The sequence below is a fragment of the Dermacentor andersoni genome, chromosome 9 (assembly GCF_023375885.2).
Source record: "Dermacentor andersoni chromosome 9, qqDerAnde1_hic_scaffold, whole genome shotgun sequence".
Lineage (NCBI taxonomy): Eukaryota > Metazoa > Arthropoda > Arachnida > Ixodida > Ixodidae > Dermacentor > Dermacentor andersoni.
This window is the reverse complement of record NC_092822.1, coordinates 84,341,861-84,364,131: the sequence shown is the minus strand read 5'-3', so window position 1 is coordinate 84,364,131 and position 22,271 is coordinate 84,341,861. Positions and strand designations below refer to the sequence as shown.

The 22,271-nt window shown below is 46.4% G+C and overlaps 1 long non-coding RNA gene across 1 annotated transcript in view; it reads left to right on the top strand.

Annotated features, from left to right (window-relative positions):
* Positions 1–22,271, top strand: part of LOC129384120 (uncharacterized) — a 269,966-nt gene that overhangs the window by 246,073 nt on the left and 1,622 nt on the right. The window contains exons 3-5 of the long non-coding RNA XR_008611902.2: positions 3,846–3,937; positions 5,674–5,773; positions 8,477–8,564. This is a non-coding gene — a long non-coding RNA (uncharacterized lncRNA). The remainder of the gene's footprint in view (positions 1–3,845; positions 3,938–5,673; positions 5,774–8,476; positions 8,565–22,271) is intronic.

Here is a 22,271-nt window from a genome sequence, read left to right as displayed (position 1 = left end):
TTGACGTGAGCGCATTGCTTGGCAATATTGATGCGTTAATAATCCAGTTATTTGTTTGGGTGCTTGCACTGTACTTGAGACGGCAGATATCACCAAGCAAACATGGTAGAATATCCAAACAAGACTTCACTTTAATCTTCACCGCCGTTTGAGGTACGTCGTGGTTAATAGAAAGAACCTTAAGGAGTGCATGGGGAATGTAGGCCATGATCTGGCGCTCTGCGCGGGCTCTGCTGGGAGAACACTGCCGACTCCAGTAACGGGGCTGTAAGCGGAGGTGACGACTTGGAATCTGAACGGTCAGGCGCCATGCGCGCTAGGCTGCCTCCATTCTTCAAAGCAGCACGCTTGAAACGCAGTGCTACGCACTCGGCTGCAGAAAAACCGCTTATTCATTTTTGCATGCCGGCGATTGGTACAACAGGTGCCACTCAATGTCTAGGCGAACAGACCAATCATTTCAAGTGTCCGCGCAGATTCAGGGTTGGCTGACTTGCCGATGGTAGTTGTACGACGTCAAGATCTCTGTCTAGTTTCTAAAGCGAAGCTTTATTTAATACAATTCCGGCTTTGGCCTAAGTGCTTACTCCTGGGCGCTGTTGGGTTGATGGCTATATGGGCGTATATGCCAATATATCAGCATTGCCAACACTATCATCCGCCTATCTAGGTCCACTGCAGGACAAAGGCCTCTCCCTGCAATTTCCGATTACCCCTGTCCTCCGCCAACCGATTCCAACTTGCACCTGCAAATTTCCAAATTTCATCACCCCACCTGGCTACTATTAAGCCAAGCATCCAGCCAGAGCGGGCATTAAATTCAGATTCCATAATATTCATTATCACTGTGGAAATCACGTATGACGTAGGGGCTCCTCACATCTGTCATTCTAGTGCCTTTATTTATCCATCGATGTCGTCTGCTCTTTCATCTGCAACAACAAGTTCGGCATTTCGTCAAAACTGCTTTGCAATTGGTGCTCTAAGAATTGACTATACGAGCAATAACTCTTTGTCTCAATAATATTGCCAATCTCAAGGCACGAGTGCCATTTTGTCGGCTTTTTTTTTATAAATGAGAATGTTAAGAAGGCTGTGCCATAAAGGTTAAAGTAGACATTGCAAACAAAGAAAAGCAACGACTCTTTATATCATTTCTTGACGACGCGAACTGCACGCTACAATGGAAGCCTTTTCCTAGATGATAACTGTAACGATTGACATTCAACAAAAGCAACGCATAGGTGAAGCCATGAAGGCTGTGGTCATTCTACAAGCAAGGACATCGTTCGTCATCGAGTACATACCTAAAAAGCGATTGTGCGTTAATACTAACCACCATATTTCAACAAATATATCTCGAGCGATTGCATCAATCATTAAGGTTTCAGAAGATAAAAAAATAACTTAAAACAATAACAGCGGCACCCAAAAAGCAGCATAAATCATCTAAACACTGCGTAATACGCGATAGCACATTAGAAATCTATTTTATTCTGTGTACAATCTTTTAAAGCGAAAGCTTTACTACGCCAGCCAGCGAGCCATTGCTGCTCGTCGCGCCGTATGCCGTATGGAGGCAGCCGTATCATCATCATCATCATAATGATCATCATCATCATCAGCCTGGTTACGCCCACTGCAGGGCAAAGGCCTCTCCCATACTTCTCCAACTACCCCGGTCATGTACTAATTGTGGCCATGTTGTCCCTGCAAACTTCTTAATCTCATCCGCCCACCTAACTTTCTGCGACCCTCTGCTACGCTTCCCTTCCCTTGGAATCCATTCCGTAAGTCTCAATGACCATCGCTTATCTTCCCTCCTCATTACGTGTCCTGCACATGCCTATTTCTTTTTCTTGATTTCAACTAAGATATCATTACCTCGCGTTTGTTCCCTTACCCAATCTGCTCTTTTCTTATCCCTTAACGTTACACCTATCATTCTTCTTTCCATAGCTCGTTGCGTACTCCTCAATTTAAGTAGAACCCCATTCGTAAGCCTCCAGGTTTCTGCCCCGTACGTGAGTACTGGTAAGACACAGCTGTCGTAAACATATCTCTTGAGGGATAATGGCAACCTGCTGTTCATGATCTGAGAATGCCTGCCAAACGCACCCCAGCCCATTCTTATTCTTCTGATTATTTCAGTCTCATCATCCGGATCCGCAGTCACTACCTGTCCTAAGTAGATGTATTCCCTTACCACTTCCAATGCCTCATTACCTATCGTAAACTCCCCTTCTCTTCCGAGACTGTTAAACATTACTTTAGTTTTCTGCAGATTTATTTTTAAACCCACCCTTCGGCTTTGCCTCTCCAGGTCAGTGAGCATGCATTGTAATTGGTCCCCTGAGTTACTAAGCAAGGCAAGATCATCAGCGAATCGCAAGTTACTAAGGTATTCTCCATTAACTCTAATCCCCAATTCTTCCCAATCCAGGTCTCTGAATACCTCCTGTAAACACGCTGTGAATAGCATTGGAGAGATCGTATCTCCCTGCCTGACACCTTTCTTTATTGGGATTTTGTTGCTTTCTTTATGGAGGACTACGGTGGCTGTGGAGCCGCTATAGATATCTTTCAGTATGTTTATATACGGCTCGTCTACACCCTGATTCCGCAATGCCTCCATGACTGCCAAGGTTTCGACTGAATCAAACGCTTTCTCGTAATAAATGAAAGCTATATATAAAGGTTGGTTGTATTCCGAACATTTTTCTATCACCTGATTGATAGTGTGAATATGGTCTATTGTTGAGTAGCCTTTACGGAATCCTGCCTGGTCCTTTGGTTGACGGAAGTCTAAGGTGTTCCTGATTCTATTTGCGATTACCTTAGTAAATACTTTGTAGGCAACGGACAGTAAGCTGATCGGTCTATAATTTTTCAAGTCTTCGTCGCCCCTTTCTTATGGATAAGGATTATGTGTGGCGATTATGTATGTATGTATGTATGTATGTATGTATGTATGTATGTATGTATGTATGTATGTATGTATGTATGTATGTATGTATGTATGTATGTATGTATGTATGTATGTATGTATGTATGTATGTATGTATGTATGTATGTATCATTACGCAGCCGTAGGCCGTATGCCATATGCCGTGGCCGACGAACGACCTTGAGCTGGCGTTGCCTAGCAACGCCGCAGCCGCGCTTCAAGAGATCGGGCCGCCGTCGACGTCGCTGCCGTCGCTGATCGCATCACCAGATGTTCTTCGCTGGGTTGAGGGAGAGTAGGTGTCGCCTCGCGCGATATATATATATATATATATATATATATATATATATATATGTATGTATATATATATATATATATGCGTTTCGCCTCCGTGTATTGAGTCGTTATGGAGAGCGCGAAAGAGACGCAACAACGACAGAACGAAGCGAGGAAGACACAACGCGCTCAAGAGAGGCCAGAAGAACGCGCCGGACTACTCAGGGAGCGTCGTAAAAGCCTAGTCGTTACCTGAACAGTGTGTCTTGTCGTGCCTATACAACAGAGCTAAACCAAACGCTTAGCCACAAGAGCCATGCAGGTCTTCCTTTCGCAATTCGACTAGGGTTAACCAGAGCTAATCCACAGGCAATTTTTTGGTCATGCTTTCTAAACTACCTGTGGAAAAAGCGTTTGTATTAGTGTAGGTGCTTAACTTGTACCCAGCTGAAGTTCCCACGTGTTCCTAAACGTTTTTCTTTTTCCCACTGTATATCGTGCCAGTTAAGAGCTCAATGAATTCGACTGCAGCCAACCAACGTGCGCTAAAGGGAACCAACAAAAACCCAGTCGTATTGAATTCGTGTGCTCTTCTTTTTTTTATGCTCATTGCACGAAACAGCGGGGCTCCCAGAAATGTGCACCGTGTGACGTCGATCTCAACAGAGCACCGGAGAAGCATCTACACAGAAGTATTCGCCGCATAAACTGCAGGTACGAACATGTCGCATTACGCTTACTGCGCAGATTATCGTCGCTTCCGCGATTTGTATAGCGTACCAGTCAAGCTGACTTTGTTAGCGTAGAGTTTTCCATTCAGTCTTTTCATTAAGTAGGACAACCGATACAAGTGCTGTTCGCGTAGGCGTAACCCCTCGTTTGTCTTGTGTAGCACTTTTGGTTTAGAATTTCGTGCGACGTCTAGCCGTGTGCATATGTGCAGGAACACCGAATTCGTTTTAAAGGAACAATTGCTCGTGATTGTGCAAAGCACAATGTGAATTTTTCATATACATCAGGTAGCTCTCCCTCGAAGGTTCAGAGCCATGGAACACCTTACTGCTGGAAATGTGCGTTTAGCCACCAGAGCCCTTCAAAAATAATTTCTTTTCATTCTCGTGAGGCTCGACGTAGTGCCTGTTTTTGACAATGTTTCATATAAAGGTGGCTAGGATGTATCCATTCATAAGCAATATAGAGTCGTTGAATTAGTGAGATTCTTTTCGGTGAAGTCATGCGAGTGTGTACTGTCGTACCTCTTCAACGACACCGACTTAGTTACATTTTTACTAAATGCATTGCCATCCCAAGTCACGTGATAATGCAGCCTGTTCCGCCCTTCCTGCTGGAATGAAAATGCGTCCGCCCTATGCAAGTATTCAGAGAATTGGCGAATTTTTCTGCACTTCGCTCCGCTGTGTGCGTAATAGGGTTAATTGAATGCAAACTTTTACGTCACCTGTTCTGGTGTGCAAGACCCTTTATGATTGTATTACTATTATTCATTTACTATTTCATTTGATTGTATTACATTTATTCATACTGGACATGCTTAAATAAGCATGTCCACTAGGTGGAGACTTACAGAATATCCTGCCAAGTGTGCTCCGTAGGCAGGTGATCAGAGTTACGCTTCCTTCTCGCTGTTTAAGAACGACAGCAAAGCCGTTTCCCGATGTTACGCCGGAAGACGCAGACAAATGGTTTGTGTAGTCCCCTTACATTGACATTGGGCTGCCATTCAAGCCACGAAGGCTTAGCAGCTTTAATCTCGCCACAAATAACATCTAAAGACACTCTTTCACCTTTAAATAATTGTGGCTATGTAGTTTGTAACTATTCGGCGTTTCAATATTTGTCTCCCTTTCGCGTTCTTCGACTCGTGCCATCTAATGTGAGAAGTGCCGCAGGTTATTGGCATGACGTGCTTGCTTTAGTTAAAGTGGTTCGCTCCGTATTTGCCATCTTCTTTACTCTTTAGCCTAGCATAAATCAACTAAGCCACCACACACTCTTAAATTACATTTTTTTTCTGGATTGCGTTGAATCATTCGAAATCTGAAATTGTTGACATGGCTTCCGCATGCGATAAGAGAAAACGGTCGCGTAAAACTAGCACGATATGTGAGACACGGCGTCCATTTGTTGTGTGCACGTATGTCATAAATCACACGTGTTCTTTTATGCGTCGCAAAAACGTTTTACTCGCGGTACCGCACCATGAAAAGTGAAGTGATAAATTTACTGATCAATAGTGCATGCTCCACTGCTATCCAATCTATTGGCGGGATTCTTGTCTGGGGCGACATTTAAGACCAATAATCAAAGCTTTCAATGTCTTTTGCGACAATGAGTTCTCAGTTAAAGGCATGTGTAACAAGCTTACTTCTGGTTTGCGGTAACATCCGGCGTATAATAATTTCAAGCATCGTCCTTCTTTCGCCGTCCAGGGAAGCAGAACTTCGAAGGACTGCGTACTGATCAACGCCGAGCTCAGGTGACCGTCATGCAAGAGCTTCTGCCCAGGAGCATCCGCCACACAAACTACAGGTACGGATATGGCGTATACACGGCTGACTGCGAGAATGTTGGTTGCGTTGGACTCCAAAACAGCCTCGTGGCAGTTGCAATTCTAACTGTGCTTTTAAATAAACTCCTTAGCGTCGTCTTTCTCTAAACACGCCCTAACTTCTCGCTCCACAAACAAATATTGCAGGCCTTAGTCGATGATCCACCTATTTCCTAAGTAATTCATGCAGATTTAAATGCCCACAACTCTTCTTGGGCGCTCTGTGTGCAAATCGAGAGACTGGTTAATTGAAGATTTTTTTTGCCATTGGGGCTTGCCGACTATAAAAGAATAAACCAGCTTTTAGAATAGTGCTTACAAGACACACTCTTCCATAGAATTGTGAATAGCATCTCCAAATATGATAACATACCTCCATTGGAATCCTATTAAACATCGCTACGGCAGTGACCATTTTCCTATAGGGCTGAACACACACACACAAAAAAAATATAGGATGAATGCTGGCCACACGCTCCTCAGTGGAAGGTAAAATTAGCTGACTGGACGCTCTTCCGTAAACTCCCACTTGTGTCGCGGTGTCGCTTCTGTACCATAAGCATTGATGATGCTCTTGCATATTTCACAGCTTTTCTTATCAGTGGTACATTTAAATGCATCCCACAAATAAAAGGAGGGCCTACTGACGACGAGGTATATTCTAGAATGAAGAATGTAGTGAAGCGCGTAAGTTGCAAAATAAGGTTTATGGGCGCCTTCGGTATTCGGAAACTGCGCATGAGTTATTGATATTTTGAGCACGTAAAATCGTAAGGAATAGAGTATTCTTCACAGGCTAAGAAAGTTGGCAAAACTATGTGTCCGGCACAACCTCTTATACATACGGGGGAAATGTATGGAATAGAGATAATAGGTTAAAAGGCCCCCAGTCAAAGATGGGACCTTTGATAAAGAGAGAGTCTCGAAGACCAAGCAGAATTTCTGGGCGCCCATATTCAGCACGATATCCAACTTCACGCACAATTCTTGAACTTAGACAGGGAGAACGAGCAGAACGACCGCCCTTTGAACGAAAATGTGCACCAAAGAAAGCATACAATCGTCCATTTAACTTATCAGAGCACCAGGCAGAGCACCGGTGAAATAACTGTGCTCTAGGATGTGCTCAAATCATTTATAGAATTATATCAATTACACACAGAAAACTATCCTATATATGTTCAATGCCATATCATCGTCAAAGTATATTCCACGTGCTTGGAAAGAGGCAGTAATAAACTCAATTCTCAAAGAGAGTATAGGCTCGTAGCATCGAGTATCTGCATTTCCGGTTGTTAGAAAAAATAGAATGCACTGCGCAGATGCGCTATTCAGGTGTTTTTTGATGCGGTGGCTTACAGAGCATTAATTAGGATTCCTTGTGGATAGTTTCAAATAAAGATCGGATTACGCGTGAGGTTGTCTGCTAAATTAAGCCTGTTTTTTACTTTCAACGTTACAGAGTGCGGCCAGTAAAATTGCTTCAGTCGAATCATTTGCTCACTGCTCAGGGCACCAATCCACCACAGGCTGAACATTCAGACGCTGACCGAAGTCCGTAACGGACAGCATATCGCACTGCTGTCGGCAAGGCGCCACCTAACGCACCTAACGTTAACATGATGCAACCTAAAGTTAACCAAATCGAACGACTGAAATTGTTTAATGCTCCAACAGTATTGAGCCCAAATGAATGGATGACGCTCATATGTACTTTGCTTACAATTGCTTTTAAGAGCACGCAGTGGGTTGAGTTTTAAGAACGCGGATGTATCTTTACGAAGGGGGCACCTTTAACTGTATGAGTTATGACTTGCTTCAGTAGGAAATCATTTATTAAAAATGTACTTAAACCTGTTTGTCTGTTTTCTGGTGAATATCACTTGCATTGTTTCAAGTGTACTTTAAAGGACATAGGAAACAAAGCGTTTTACGGTGAATATATTCAGTAAGTCGGGAATCCTGGAAGCGTTCGATTCTCTTTCACTTGCCTACACCCCAAAAGAAATGCAGTTCAGAGCTCTCCAAAGATGCGCAAATGAAAAGTAATACGGGCTTTATTTATTTCAGATTGCATGTAACCAGTATTGTTTGCAATATTTGTTAATTTGTATATATTAAAAAAAAACTAAATTAGCTCACTGACGCGACAGTATGTAAATGATCTGGATGGTTTGCCGCAATAATAGGGGACTGGTTTCCAAGGCTTATTTCAACCGCATACATTATTTCTTAAATTCACGCATTGCCAACAGATTCTCGAAAGGTACTGATTTCTGGCAGATATAATGGCGCAGGTAAGAAGCTACACAAACCTGATTTATTTGTGAATTTTAATTTAGAAATTTTTATTTAAGGCTTATATGAAGGCCCCCCCCCCTCTCCTTTTTCTGAAAGTGATGACTGGGAAAGCTTCTATATGGTGCCTTGAAAGTCCCCGCTTCAAGAATTCGTTTCTGACGGTTCACGTAATATTTCAGGGGAAAAGGGAATATTGAGGTGCTCGTGTTCAAATGAGCGGTGTGTAAATATCAGTCACTGCGCTCTGATTAGGGGAATTGCAGGTCTGTCTCCGGTTCATGAAGGGGACAGGGTACAAAACGTGTTGATCTTGACGCGATTCTGGTTGTAAATATATTGAACGGTGTCGTAAAGCTCTATTTTGCTTCACAATTGCGTTCAAGGACCGGTCATGAAGACCACAACAGAAAAAAGAAACCACGGCCCAACTTGAGACAGCGACGCCGACCCTCCGGACCCCAGAAGTACCAGGTGAGAATTATGAACATGCCGTACCTTAAAGAAGCAGGGCGCGATAAATAGTAACGTGAATTAGATTGTGGTTGGCGATGCATCCGCAGACTGTAGTGAGAAAGTGCCTGCGTGTTGGTCTTGCGAGCAGACACATGTCGTGCTGTTCTATCAGCCGTCATCCACTAGCGCCGAATTTCTACGTAAGATTGAGGAAAACCCGTCTGCGATAGGAAAGTAAATAATTCAGCGATCCGCACTGTGTGTGCATTTACGAGTGTGCTAGGTACGAGCGGTCCTGTGTTGCCTGGGGTAACGCTCGAAAAAAAGAGATTGCAGTGTCAGGCAGGCGTAGTGCATTCTATTTGTTTACGTGGTCAAATTTCAATATTTGAGACATTAGCGCTGATCCGGCTCAGCATGTTCTGAGTGACATATATGACGCTTCGATTTGTATAGTGTTTGACCTTACCCTGGTTCCTTTGCACATCCATTCAAATCTGTTTCACGCAAGAGGAATAATTGTAGTAAGAAACAACGACGAGCGCGTTCACATATTGCACTGGTAAAACACCATGACATATTTGTGGCCTGTAATATTGCGCCCTCTAACGAAGCATGGACATGGTGTAGAACCACGGCATTGCGCATGTGCCTCGTCTCGTTCACATGTGCCGTCAATTCAACCCCTCCTCCACCGCCTGCTCATCAGCGCGCGCTCCATTATAGGAAAGACGCCAACCCGCCAGCGTAATCCTTAACTCACGTTGGCCCGAAGCGGGAATATTGGCAGACGCACGATCACGACAGCACGCGCGTGTGCAATGCGCCATCTCGACACCAGACACCTCTTTTGTTGCAAGAACGCAGTTTGGCCCGTGCTCGCAGATCCCCCTTCGCTTTGTTACTGCCTGTACAAAACGTGCGCAGAAATGGCACTGCTATAATGTTTTGAAAATAATCAAGCGTTTGCGATGTCCACGTGCATGATGTTAGTAAGCAAGGATAGAATATACGTGCACATTATTCTTCCGCTGCCGACATCACTCGCTCTATCCTGCGGCTATCGAAAATGCATGAATTATGACCCGCGAATGTCGTCATAGACTCGAGAGATATTTAGTAGAAGTCAACCATTGAACACACTGCAACGATTCAATCGCACATAAAATGAAACTCACACAAGCGATGCCCACTCCTTTAAACTGCACATAGCGTGCTCTAACACTTTTATCTCGTTCCCAGGCACGTTTGCCCGGCGCCGAGCGTGAAAGGTTGAAATAAATGCAGCAGTTGAAGGACGAAGACACAGGTCATTGCTATGAGCACCGCGCTATTCAGAGTAAATACTATGAGCAGCAGCATTGAGAAGAGTAATCTTGGTACAGTTCATATAGCTGTCATCAATACGCCTTACTTTAACTTCCGTGGGAATACAATCCAGAGGTAATTGAATTCCATCTAACCCATAATTTGTGTGCCCTCGGTTATAAAAAAATCGCGAACCCTTTCCCTACCGCAAAATGGGGGTAAGTGACGTTTGTCCGGCGTGTACCTGACCTTCGACACGGTTGTGTAGCTTACAAGTAACACTGCGGTATTCTTTCGACCTCCCGCTCCCTCAGCTCAGGCCACGTTGCTGTCGGGAGTGCCAGGGCTGGGGCGGTTGGATCGGTGCGCCAACGGTGAGCCCTTCCACGGGCGAGTTCTCGCCGCCACTCGTCGAGCGCTACCTGCTCCTTGGGGGAACGCACAACGAGCGCGTGTCCCATGCCTGTTCCGAGACTAAACCGAAACGAAGCGGGTGACATCGCGCTCTAGACCCTTTCCTGCCCTTTCCCAACTCGGCGGAAGCGAAACGGCTCTGATTGGTTGTCCGCGTGGCGTGTCCGCGCGCCTATGCAGCCGGAATCCTCGCAAATCGCTCACGATCCGGCGCAGCAGTCAGCTCATCAAACCGCCCTTTCCTCCTGCTGCTCTGCTCTGTGAGCAACTGGGTTTTTACGTGGCTAGACCGCCATCGAAACTTGTGGGCCAATAGAAGCTTCGTTTGAAAAAAGTGTTTTCCAGAGCCCCTATAAGCCATTTTTTACCCAGCGTGATAAACTGCTCGCTTATCCGATCAACAATTTTTCGATAAGTCGGACAGTCTCACATGGGGAACGTTTCATGGGGTTCGCATGTGTTGTAAGCGGCATCCAAACCGGAAGGTTAATACGTGGCTGTTTTCAAACATAATGCAGACATTTCAGCTTTGCTGCAAAATTGTTTCAGAATTTGTCCATACCAGCACAGCAGCGACCAGAGGCACATTACTTAAGGTGTCACTTTGTGCATTAAAAATCAATATAGTAAACCGGCTGTGTTTGCGAAAAATACAATCTTTCAGTCTACAGTGAACTGAAATCACGAAAGGTCCATTAGTTACGGAGAGCTGGAAAGCTCCCAGATATATTGACTTCGAATAAATTCTTCATTTCGAAAAAGCTCTATATAAGGAAAATTTTATTTCTTTCAGCATAGGAAACACTGTAGCTGAGGCAAGTTGGAAAATGCGACTTGCCACGCCTAAACAAAATTAACGAGTGTAACATCATTTCCTCAATTCAGCCTTTTAAGTTTCATCTATCTATCTATCTATCTATCTATCTATCTATCTATCTATCTATCTATCTATCTATCTATCTATCTATCTATCTATCTATCTATCTATCTATCTATCTATCTATCTATCTATCTATCTATCTATCTATCTATCTATCTATCTATCTATCTATCTATCTATCTATCTATCTATCTATCTATCTATCTATCTATCTATCTATCTATCTATCTATCTATCTATCTATCTATCTATCTATCTATCTATCTATCTATCTATCTATCTATCTATCTATCTATCTATCTATCTATCTATCTATCTATCTATCTATCTATCTATCTATCTATCTATCTATCTATCTATCTATCTATCTATCTATCTATCTATCTATCTATCTATCTATCTATCTATCTATCTATCTATCTATCTATCTATCTATCTATCTATCTATCTATCTATCTATCTATCTAATCTGCTGCGCAGACTCAGCCCCCTAATATGCTTACCAAAGTGTCCCAATAGGTATGCGCTGCTGGTCGTGATGCGATCTTAATCATATATGTATATATGTATATCATTTGTCTGTCTGTCTGTCTGTCTGTCTGTCTGTCTGTCACGCCGTAGCAGCGGTAAGGGTGTCCCAAGAGGTATGCACTGCTGGTAGTGAAGCCGTCTTAATCATATAGTATTGAAAGCTGGGCCAGTTGGTAGCTATTCATTATGAAGCTTTAGCGCGCAGTACAAATGAGAGACAAAGCAAAGGTAGCATAGAGTACGGACTCGCACCTTATATATATTCAAAGGCTCACACTCAGCCACTGCAATCGCTCTTCTTCTAAACCTGACTTTTGTAATAATACGATTTTGTTGCCTCAGAAATACCGAGGCATTCCATATCAAAAAGCTTGCCGATATGGACGTAAGTGAACCAGATAGTGTGCAAGGTCTGGGTATATATATATATATATATATATATATATATATATATATATATATAGCATTACGAATAAGAAAGGTACATAAAGATGTATAAAAACCCAGACCTTGCGCACAATCTGGCTCACGTACGCCCATATCGGCCCGGTTTTTGACATAGCACGCCTCGGTTATTTTGTATGTTTTTTTTTAGATATCTGTCGCATACGTTACGCGTTATTCCATAATAAAGGTGGCCGTGAGACAAATCGAGACAAATACCATAATATGGGTCTCCGTAAAATTTAAATCGATGTGAACAGACCATGTTTGGGGAATTTCAGCAAAAGCTATGGCCACATTCGCAATATTCCTATTTGTAAACACTAATTTATAGCTGGTCTCCTGCCTGCTTCTTGCCTACGTTGGCTTTGGAAGTCGTCCATGGCCCTTTACCCATCGCCGATTCCACGTCTCCATAGCTTTCGACTTCCTGGTCATCATGACTGGATGTAGGGGTGTAGACCTGTACGACCTTCAATTTGTACCTCTTATTAAGTTTCACAGGACCTGCCACCCTCTCGGTAATGCGATAGAATTCCTGTATGTTACCAGCGATATTCTTATTAATCAGGAATCCGGCTCCTAGTTCTCGTCTCTCCGCTAAGCCCCGGTAGCACAGGACGTGCCCGCTTTTTAGCACTGTATATGCATCATTTGTCTTCCTGACTTCACTGAGCCCTATTATATCCCATTTACTGCACTCTAATTCCTCCAATAGCACTGCTAGACTCGCCTCACTACATAACGTTCTAGCGTTATACGTTGCCAGGTTCAGATTCCAATGGCGGCCTGTCCGGATCCAGGGATTCTTAGCACCCTCTGCTGCGTCACAGGTCTGACCGCCGCCGTGGGCAGTTGCGTCGCAGCTGCTGGGGACTGAGGCCCGGGGTTTGATTGTTGTATTCATATAAGAGGTTGTGGCAAAGTACTGCACCAAGGTGGCCAATCCTGCTCTGTTGAAGGGTGCGTTACCGGTTCTGATTACCGGGATCAGGCCACACTCTAGGCCTTCTTGTGCAATTTTATCAACACGCGGATTTTTTTTTAATCCCGTGGAAAATTGCGCTGTAGCGGGATTCGAACCACGGTCCTCTTGCACGCGAGGTGGATGCTCTACCTCTAGGCCACCGCTGCATACTCCTACATATCATTCGACGTGAAATAGAAGCCGCCTCTCCTGTCACAACCACAACCCATGTCCCCGACAATGGCCACGCGAACGTCTCATTGATCCAGTCCGTCATGCGCCAAGAATTGGCCAACGGTGGCTTGACCAAGGTCTGCTCAGTTAATCGGCCTGACTACACTCCTTCCAGCAGTTTCATGCGCACCCAAAGCCTGAATGCCCCAACGGGGTATCGCAACCCAGCCGAATGCCGCACTTCAAACGACAAGCCTTCATGCTTCACTTGTGGCCGTATGGCCATATTTCACGTCACTGCCGGTCTTCGTGGAATTCGACCCCCTGGCCCTATTTCACATCCCACGGCCCTCACGCTGCTCCTCGGTTCGCCCGCAAACGCAGCCAGTAAATTCCGGCAACACTTCTCTTCCTACCCGCTCTAGCCGCTCTCCTTCGCCACGTCGCCTCTTCTCCCGATCGCCCCATCTCGTCGATCACCGCCCCCTAGCTCTTTCCGGCGCACCATTCCGGAAAACTAACGGGTGCAGCACCTGGAGGTGAAGCTGCCAAACCGACCCGACGCAAAAATCGTGTTCTGACCTTGCCCACACATTGGAATGTCATTAAAGTGAACGTGGATGGCGTACCTGTTACGGCTCTGATTGACACTGGCGCGCACGTATCTGTGATGAATGCTCAGCTTGGGAATCGTCTCACTCCTGCCCCGTCGTATGTGGTCCGAGTCGGCTATGGTGGAACACCAGCCGTTATTAGCATGTGTCTGGCTCGCGTGAGTGTCGCCGGACATCATACTTCTGTTTTATTTTGTGTTCTAGAGCACTGGGGGGGGGGGGGGGGGTGCTCACGACTTCATCCTGGGCCTTGACTTTCTGTCTACACATTACGCTTTGATAGTCTGTTCTGCTGTTGCTGTGCGACTCGCTCTACCTGCTGCTATTGACCCTCCCGATACTGCTCCGATACCGCTATGTCCCACAGAGCATATACGCCTCCGTCACCGTGCCGTTACCTACATTGGTGTGTCCCCCGTTCCACCTGTACCAGACGGTGACTACATCGTATCCCCTAATCCGGATGTCTTGCTCTCGCACAACGTTGCTTCTCCTCACACCGTCAATACCATTTCGGACACGTGCTGCCTTCCGCTTGTGAACTTTGGACTTTGTACACAAGTACTCCCGCGCGGAGTATCCCTGGCGCAAATAACGCCGGCCAGAGACTACCCCATTTCGGCTTTAACTGTCACAGCTCCTCGTGTTCAACTCTTGCTTCGCACCCTCTCCCTTCAGACTTGAATGCCCCTAACAAAATTGGTTGCTCCAGGCCTTCTGTCGTCAAACATCGTATAAACACCGGAGATGCGAGCGCGATCCATCGGCGACCCTACTGCGGCTCGCCTACTGAGCGACACATCATCCAACATGAAGTTCACAAGATGCTTTCTCGAGATATCGTCGAACCTTCTTGCAGCGAGCGCATGGGCATCCCCTGTTCTACTAGTTATAAAGGACAACAGTTGGTCATTTTGCGTGGATTATCGACACCTCAACAAGGCAACAAAGAAGGACGTCTATCCGCTACCACGCATTGACGATGCCCTGGGTTGCCTGCATGGAGCACAATAGTTTTCGTCCATCGGCCTTTGCTCCGGCTACTGGTGAACTGCCGTCGATGACATGAACCGCGAGAAGACGGCTTTTATTACTCCCAATGGCCTGTATCAGTTCAAAGGCATGCATTAAGACGGCTTTTATTACTCCCAATGGCCTGTATCAGTTCAAAGGCATGCATTTTGGTCTATGTAATGCCCCGGCCACATTTGAACCAATGATGGACGCCCTCCTACATGGTTTCAAGTGGTCCATCTGCCTCTGTTGCCTGGACGACGTGATTGTTTTTTCTCAGACTTTTGCGACACACCTCGAACGCCTATTGACGATCCTATCTGTTTTCCGTCAGGCGGGGCTACCACTAAATTCGTCCAAGTGCCACTTCGGTCGTTGTGAAATTTCTGTGCTCGGGCATCTCGTAGATTCTTCCGATGTACGCCCTGATCATGATAAAATACGGGCAGTGAAAGACTTTCCCGTGCCAACATGTGCCAAAGATGCTCGCAGCTTGTGCCTTTGCTCCTACTTCCGTCGGTTTGTCCGAAATTTTGCGAACGTTGCGCGCCCTCTCAGCCACCTCCTCAAGAAAGACGCTGCATTCATTGGGGCCCTGAGCAAGGTGGTGCTTTCACCGAGCTGATTGGGCTGCATAGGTCCCCGCCCATTCTCGCTCACTTTGATGCGTCAGCTCTAACAGAAGTCCGTACCGGTGCCAGTGGCCACGGTATTGGAGTTATCTTGGTACAAAAACAAGGGTGAGAACGTGTTATTGCCTGCGCCAGCCGCCTTCTTTCCTCCGCTGAGCGCAATTATTGTATCACGGAACGCAAGCGTCTGGCTCTCGTTTGGGCAGTGGGTAAATTCCGCCCCTATTTGTACGGCCGCCAATTCACAGTCATCACTGATCACCACGCTCTGTGTTGACTTTCGTCCCTCAAAGATCCTTCAGGGCGCCTTGGCAGTTGGGCTCGGCGCCTTCAAGAATACAACTATTCAGTAGTATACAAGACCACGATTACTTTCGCATTAGAGATCACCAAAATAAAACACCAATAGCCCACGTACGAAGTTTAAGTGCCACGGCTATCGTTAAAAGCGGGTGCCAGAAACGGGCAACTGGGAAAAACTTTCACTGTTATGTACGAAATACGACCACGCGCGAACGAGCAATGAAGTCAGCGTAGACCTTTCGATCATCGCCTACAGCTGAGGTGTAAAGTTCTCTTGATGTCACCACCACAGTAGCATCCGATATGTAAGGAGAAGTCCAACAAGTCGCCCAAAGGTTTCGTTATTCCAAAAAACGTGCACGGCACTGTTTGGAAAGATTCTTCCGGTGTACGCCCCGATCATGATAAAATACGGGCAGGGAAAGACTTTCCGATGCCAACATGTGCCAAGGATGTTCGCACCTTGTGCTTTTGCTCCTACTTCCGTCGGTTTGTCCGAAATTTCGCGAACGTTGCGCGCCCTCTCAATCAGCTCCTCAAGAAAGACGCTACATTCATTGGGGCCCTGAGCAAGGTAGTGCTCTTACCGAGCTGATTGGGCTGCTTAGGTCGTAACACCCTAACGACAGACGCGGTATAATTAAGGAGCGTGGCCGGAAGCAATGTGCAGCAAGTGCTCCGCCCGTCATAAAATATGCGCAAAAAGTTTAGGTATTGCAACTTTACGCAATTGCTAGGGGGTGGCGCTTACGCAAACAAAACTCAAACGAAGCACAAACAAGGCTATTCCAGACAGTGTGTGTCTGGAGTAATATTTCATTATTCGCCACTGATCACGAAAAACGACAACTCTCGTGGAGCTATACTGTGGGCCACTTGGAAGGATCGAGCTAGCGGTTCTAAAGTTTCACATTCAGAAATTTATTTTTGGCGGATCTGAGCTGTCCGCCCTGCACAGAAGCAACATAGCACTGAGTATGCTCAGAAGTTTGCAGAAAAGCAGTGCGATACGACCAAACGCAGCACACAGCGAAACACATGGTGTGATTCTGCGAGCCATCTGCTCTACGACCGTTCGCAGGTTCTCGACAAGATCCGCCAAATGCGGCGTCGAATCGCACGCCTCGGATGCTACCAACTTCCTGGACATTGTTGCACGGCTGCCGCATTAGCCGGACGACCACAGCCAATGACAGCACCGGTAGCGGGAGCGTCATCGCCATGTGGTAGACTCGGCGGGGAGAGGCCGCTGAGCGAGCGCCTCGTCGCTCCGGTCGTGCCTGTATTTTTATTTTTTCCGTTGTCTAAGCGCTGACCTCTTTCGCCGCTGACGCCGGAACATAGATTGGCTGCAACTTGTTTCTGGTACGAAATAACGTACACTAAAGAGACCTTTTAAGAGTGCGTGTTATGAAACGTAGCACGAAATAGGAAATCGTTGGCGTGATTTCTACTTGGAAGCGCTCAGCGCAGACGCTGCAGCAATCGGCTATGCGAAGCGGCTCGCCCGATTGGCGTGTTTGCTCATCGCTACTAATGCCGTCGGGAAAAGTAATCGTATTTTCAGTTAAGAGCAACATAAATGTTCGAGACATTGATTCTGATGACGAATTTAGGCGCTTTAATACGAGCTGCGGAAGCATCGCAAGGTCTCTCGGCGCAGGATAGACGGCCGGCGAGCTAGGCCTACAGCATCTCAGAGATCGCAAGCTCACCTGGCATGCTCGTTCCCTTCCTTCAACGCCGATGAAATCAAATGTATTGCAATTTAAGTGTGGCATAACTGTGCACCCGTTGTGCCGGCCAACGTAGACGCTTCGTTATACGAGCTGCAAGCGATCGTGTCGCTAGCGCCACCCGTGTCGGATTCGACGTCCGACCGAGCTATGCCTGCCGGCTCCTAGCCATCGGCGGCTGTCGACGGAGCCGACACTGCGGACGTGGTCTTGCGGAAATACATCTACGGCGTTCGCATAGACGTGTTTATATTGTCATCGTTTGTTTCAAACGAGATAGCTGTGAAAATACGTTTGCTCGCACTTTTACGTGCAAGCTTCCACGCAGGGGCACCGGTTCATGACGGGCCTACGTGCCATTCAGTTGTTCGTACCATGTGTCCCAAATCGTCGTATGCGGCAAGTCGGACCCGTCGCGTCGTACGACGGATGGCACGTGAAATCGCACGATGTGTCTCGCGCTTTAATCCATGAACTATCACTTACCTCTTTGTAGGTGTAGGACGTACATGCACCTCTGAGATGGAGACCCAAAGTGCACGAAGAAAATGTAACCTGTAACGTTCATGTTAGAACACGTTCAGGAAAAATGCTCGAACTGATCACGGAGCGCACCACAGATGACCACAAGGGCGAAAAGATCCAATGAAAAGGCGGCGTTAAGCCAAGTGACCGTCTATGCGCAAAGCAGTGCAATGTGTGCGTGCAACAGAGAGGGGCGATTCAAATAATTCAGTCACGCCTTGCGGCGGGTGGTAATGAGCACCTGTACTGGTGATCTGCCTACTGCTTTGTGACATTTCCTTCCAATGTACTTGTGCAGTTTCCATCGTTCATTGCAACGTCTCTATTGTCTTCATTGGAAATTTGATCTGAGTGTGGCAGCTTCATGCTGCTGTCGGACATGTCTTTACGGAAGAGCGTGCCCTGAAGGTAGCCATAGAAGGTACTTCCCATTCTGCTATATGATCACGTAGTACGTGTTTCCTTGTCTGTGTTGGTCCCACATATGTCCGGTATGGGCCATCCCATTGAATATGCACTTGGGACATCCGTAGGATAAATTTTTAGGATTTCTTTAGATCCCAGAAGTTCATTTGTGTGGATGTCCGAAGGATGTCTTAAATGACGCGTCCCGAAGTTATTGTCCTCAACTGGACGCCCTAACCGGGACTTCACTGCTATATCCGGGACTAACACGGCTATAATCCGGATGCCCAAAGGATACTCATGGTCCATTGTGTAGTCGGTGTAGCGGGGTCCATACCCAAACTCAGCCTCCAGGCTGTTATTCCACGTAGCATCATCGACGACTGTAGTGTTAGCTGTCCGTCTTTTATGGTCTTGATGCGCAAGCGGGGAAATTGTTTTGCCTCTTGGCGTGCTGTAGATAGCCGGCGAAGTCAAGATTTGGCGTCAAAAGTCGTCGTCGTTGGGGTTCTTTCTTGTAAACCATATTGAATGGTGGGATCTGCGTTGTTTCGTGCCCTGTAGTGTTCTATTTGAAGGTTACGTACAGAATGGTGTCACGTTTTGTGCCGGGCGTCAACGTACATCCCTGGCAAGGCAGCGAAGGTTCCTGTTCAGCCACTCCGGAAGACCATTCGTCCGGTCGTACTAATACTACGTCGCGGGATCGAATCCCGGCCACGGCGGCCGCATTTCGATGGGGGCGAAATGCGAAAACACCCGTGTACTTAGATTTAGGTGCACGTTAAAGAACCCCAGGTGGTCGAAATTTCCGGAGTCCTCCACTACGGCGTGCCTCATAATCAGAAAGTGGTTTTGGCACGTAAAACCCCATATATTATTATTACTAATACTACACAATTCGTGCAGTATTAGTAGTTGGCAGTGGCAATGATTAGCAGTAGTTTGCAGTGGGTAAGCTTGGTCTCCGGCTCATTGGGCTGTTGCAGCACAGTGGGGGACGCTGGGGCTGCCATTGTGGTTGTTGATTTGGCCACGATCTTCGTGGTCACCTCAAGTGGATGTCCGTGCTTCGTGGGCAAGTTTGTAGCCTTCGGCTTGCCCGATGGTATCAGGCAACGCTGTTGCGTTTCTCTGGGTGTGGGTTTCGTGGAGGCGTCCGGTACAGAACGGAAAAGCGCCACTACAATATGTCACGTTGTGGCAGGGTAGCTCTGGTGATGAACAGTAATTCTTGTCGTGCGCATGCAGTTGGTGTTACCTGCTATCCTCAAGCTGTGCGAATTTGACACCCTTCCGATGCAGTCTTTTTTGGACTTTTTTGAACTCTGCGGTGATGGGGCCAGCGAGAACCAGCGAAGTGAGTGGTTCTTTGCCTTGCTTTCCAGTTCTTGGCATCTGAAGACGGCTGTTCAGCATTGACATGTTTCTAATACGTGGCGTCTAAAAGTCTTGATTTGTCGGCGTATGCTTGGCTTCCAGGCTTCGTCGGGATCGCGGCGTGTCTTTGCTACGTCGTTGACATAGATCTTGAAGCATCGTCGGCTGAGGATCTTCGGCATTTGGACGTACAGCAACCGCACAAGCATCCGTTGCTGCTTTTAATTTGTGCATAAGTGCTAAGGGACTCTTAACTGGATGGGCCAGAGTGCTTCAGTCGTCCCGGTGACAGGTAGCGGCTTGGTGAAGGCTAACGCGACGGTCACTGTGGGGTTCCACTCAGTGGCGGCAAGATACGAGGGTCGTTTGATAAGTATGGTAAAAATACAAAAGATGACGCTACAATTATGTTTTCTTCTAGGAGGCGCGCATGAAGCACACTTCATATGACGGCAAAAATAGTGTATGCTTGTAACGACAGTTAGTAAGCTTTTATCAGCCATTGGCACTGAGCTCTGTGGTGATTCCTGCCAAAACGGAAGAAGATGAATTCCGAGCGGTGATAATTTTTATTTAAAACACTGCACTGCTGTCCAAATTAAAGCCTAGCTGAGCGAAGTTCCTGGAGGTTCTGCACCATCACTAAAGACTATTTACTACTTGATAAATGAATTCAAACATGGCAAACTTGACGCAATATGAGGTGCGCCATAAATGGTATAGAAAATACATGGAATTTTCATGGAAGACCACCGAGTGAATGTACTTGAGATAGCTGGTTTTTATAGGCATCTCGCCAGAGAGAGATCACAATATTCTTCATGAGAAATTGCAGATGGAAAAGGTCTGTGCGCACTGGGTTCCCGACTGCTGACTATCGACCAAAGGCGCATCACGTAGACATCTCGAAACAGTGTTTATCGATGCTTGATTGCAATCTGCAGGACTTTTGGCGTCAGTTTGGGACAGTTGACGAGACAGGGATATACAACTGTTTAAACAGCAGTCAAAGCATTGGACTGGGCCTGATGATGGTGCGCTAAACAAGGCAAATACGATTTGTCCATCCGGAAAGGTCATGGTGACTGTCTTTTGGGATTCAGTAGAAATAGTTTTGTACACTACTTAAAAATCTCTAAACAATAACAGGCCCATATTATGCAACACTCATAGGTAAAAAAGAATTGCGCACTAAACGACCTTGGTTAGAAAAGCAAAAACTCCCCTTTCACCAAGACAATGCTCTGCCTGACAGATCGCTGGTTGCAATGGCTGAATTGCACGAGTTCACTTCGAGGTTATGCGTAATCCAACCTATTCCCCGGATTTGAACCCATGCGCCTTTTTCCTCTTTGCGAACCTGCAGAATTCGTTTGGTGGAAAGAAATTTAATTCAGTTCAAGAGGTTATCTCAGTGGCTGAGGGATAAAAAAATTGGAGCACCACTGGAAGAAGTGTGTGGAGCGGTAGGGAACTATGTCGAAAAATAAAATATTGTTTTTTGCAAACATGGTTGTTGTGGGCGTGCCATATTCACCGCAAACCTTCGTAGTCCGAAGTCGTGGTGTGAACATTGGTGGAGTACACTGCCGGCTTCTTCATTCGGATAACAGAGCTGGCGGTGGTTTAGAAGCGCGTCACACATCTTCCTTGAGTACCTAGGCTGGGCGACGGGCGGGCGAGTCGGCGTTTGAAGCGACGAACGACGGAAGTGCGGTGCTACCAGCCGTGGCGTGGCCGCAGAGAGGGAACGTGATTACAGGCTACGGCAGCGTAGGTCGTCGCTTCCGGCAGAGGTCGCGGCGATTCAGGAACTCAAGTGCCTGCTTACTCTCTCTCGATGTCAGCAATGACATGTACCAGAATGTTCTGATGGCCTCTCGGAGTTCCGTCCTTAGATTTCACTGTTCGGCAAAAGGACGTGACCTTTCTGTTGCCAGGCACGCATCTCCAGCGTCATGTGGACACCAGTGCAAGACAATGCTTTGTCCGGCAGATCACTTGTTGCAATGGCCAAATTGCCCTAGTTCACTTCGAGGTTGTGCGTAATTCACTCTATTCTCGGCTTTCGCCTCATGCCCCGTTTTCCTCTTTGCAAACCTGTAGAATTGGTTGGGTGGAAAGAAATGTTTTTCAGTTCAAGTAGTTATCTCAGTGGTAAATCACTACATCAAGCGCCTCAAGCCGTCCTTGTTTGCTAAGGGATAAAAAAATTGGAGCACCACTGGAAGTGTGTCGAGCGGTAGGGAACTATGTTGATAAATAAAATATTGTTTCTGCAAACATGGTTGTTGTAGCCGTGCCACAACAACCATAGATGTGTTGAATGAGGTGGATTACGCACAGCCTTGAATTGAGCTCATGCAATTTGGCCATTGCAACAAGCGATTTATCGGGC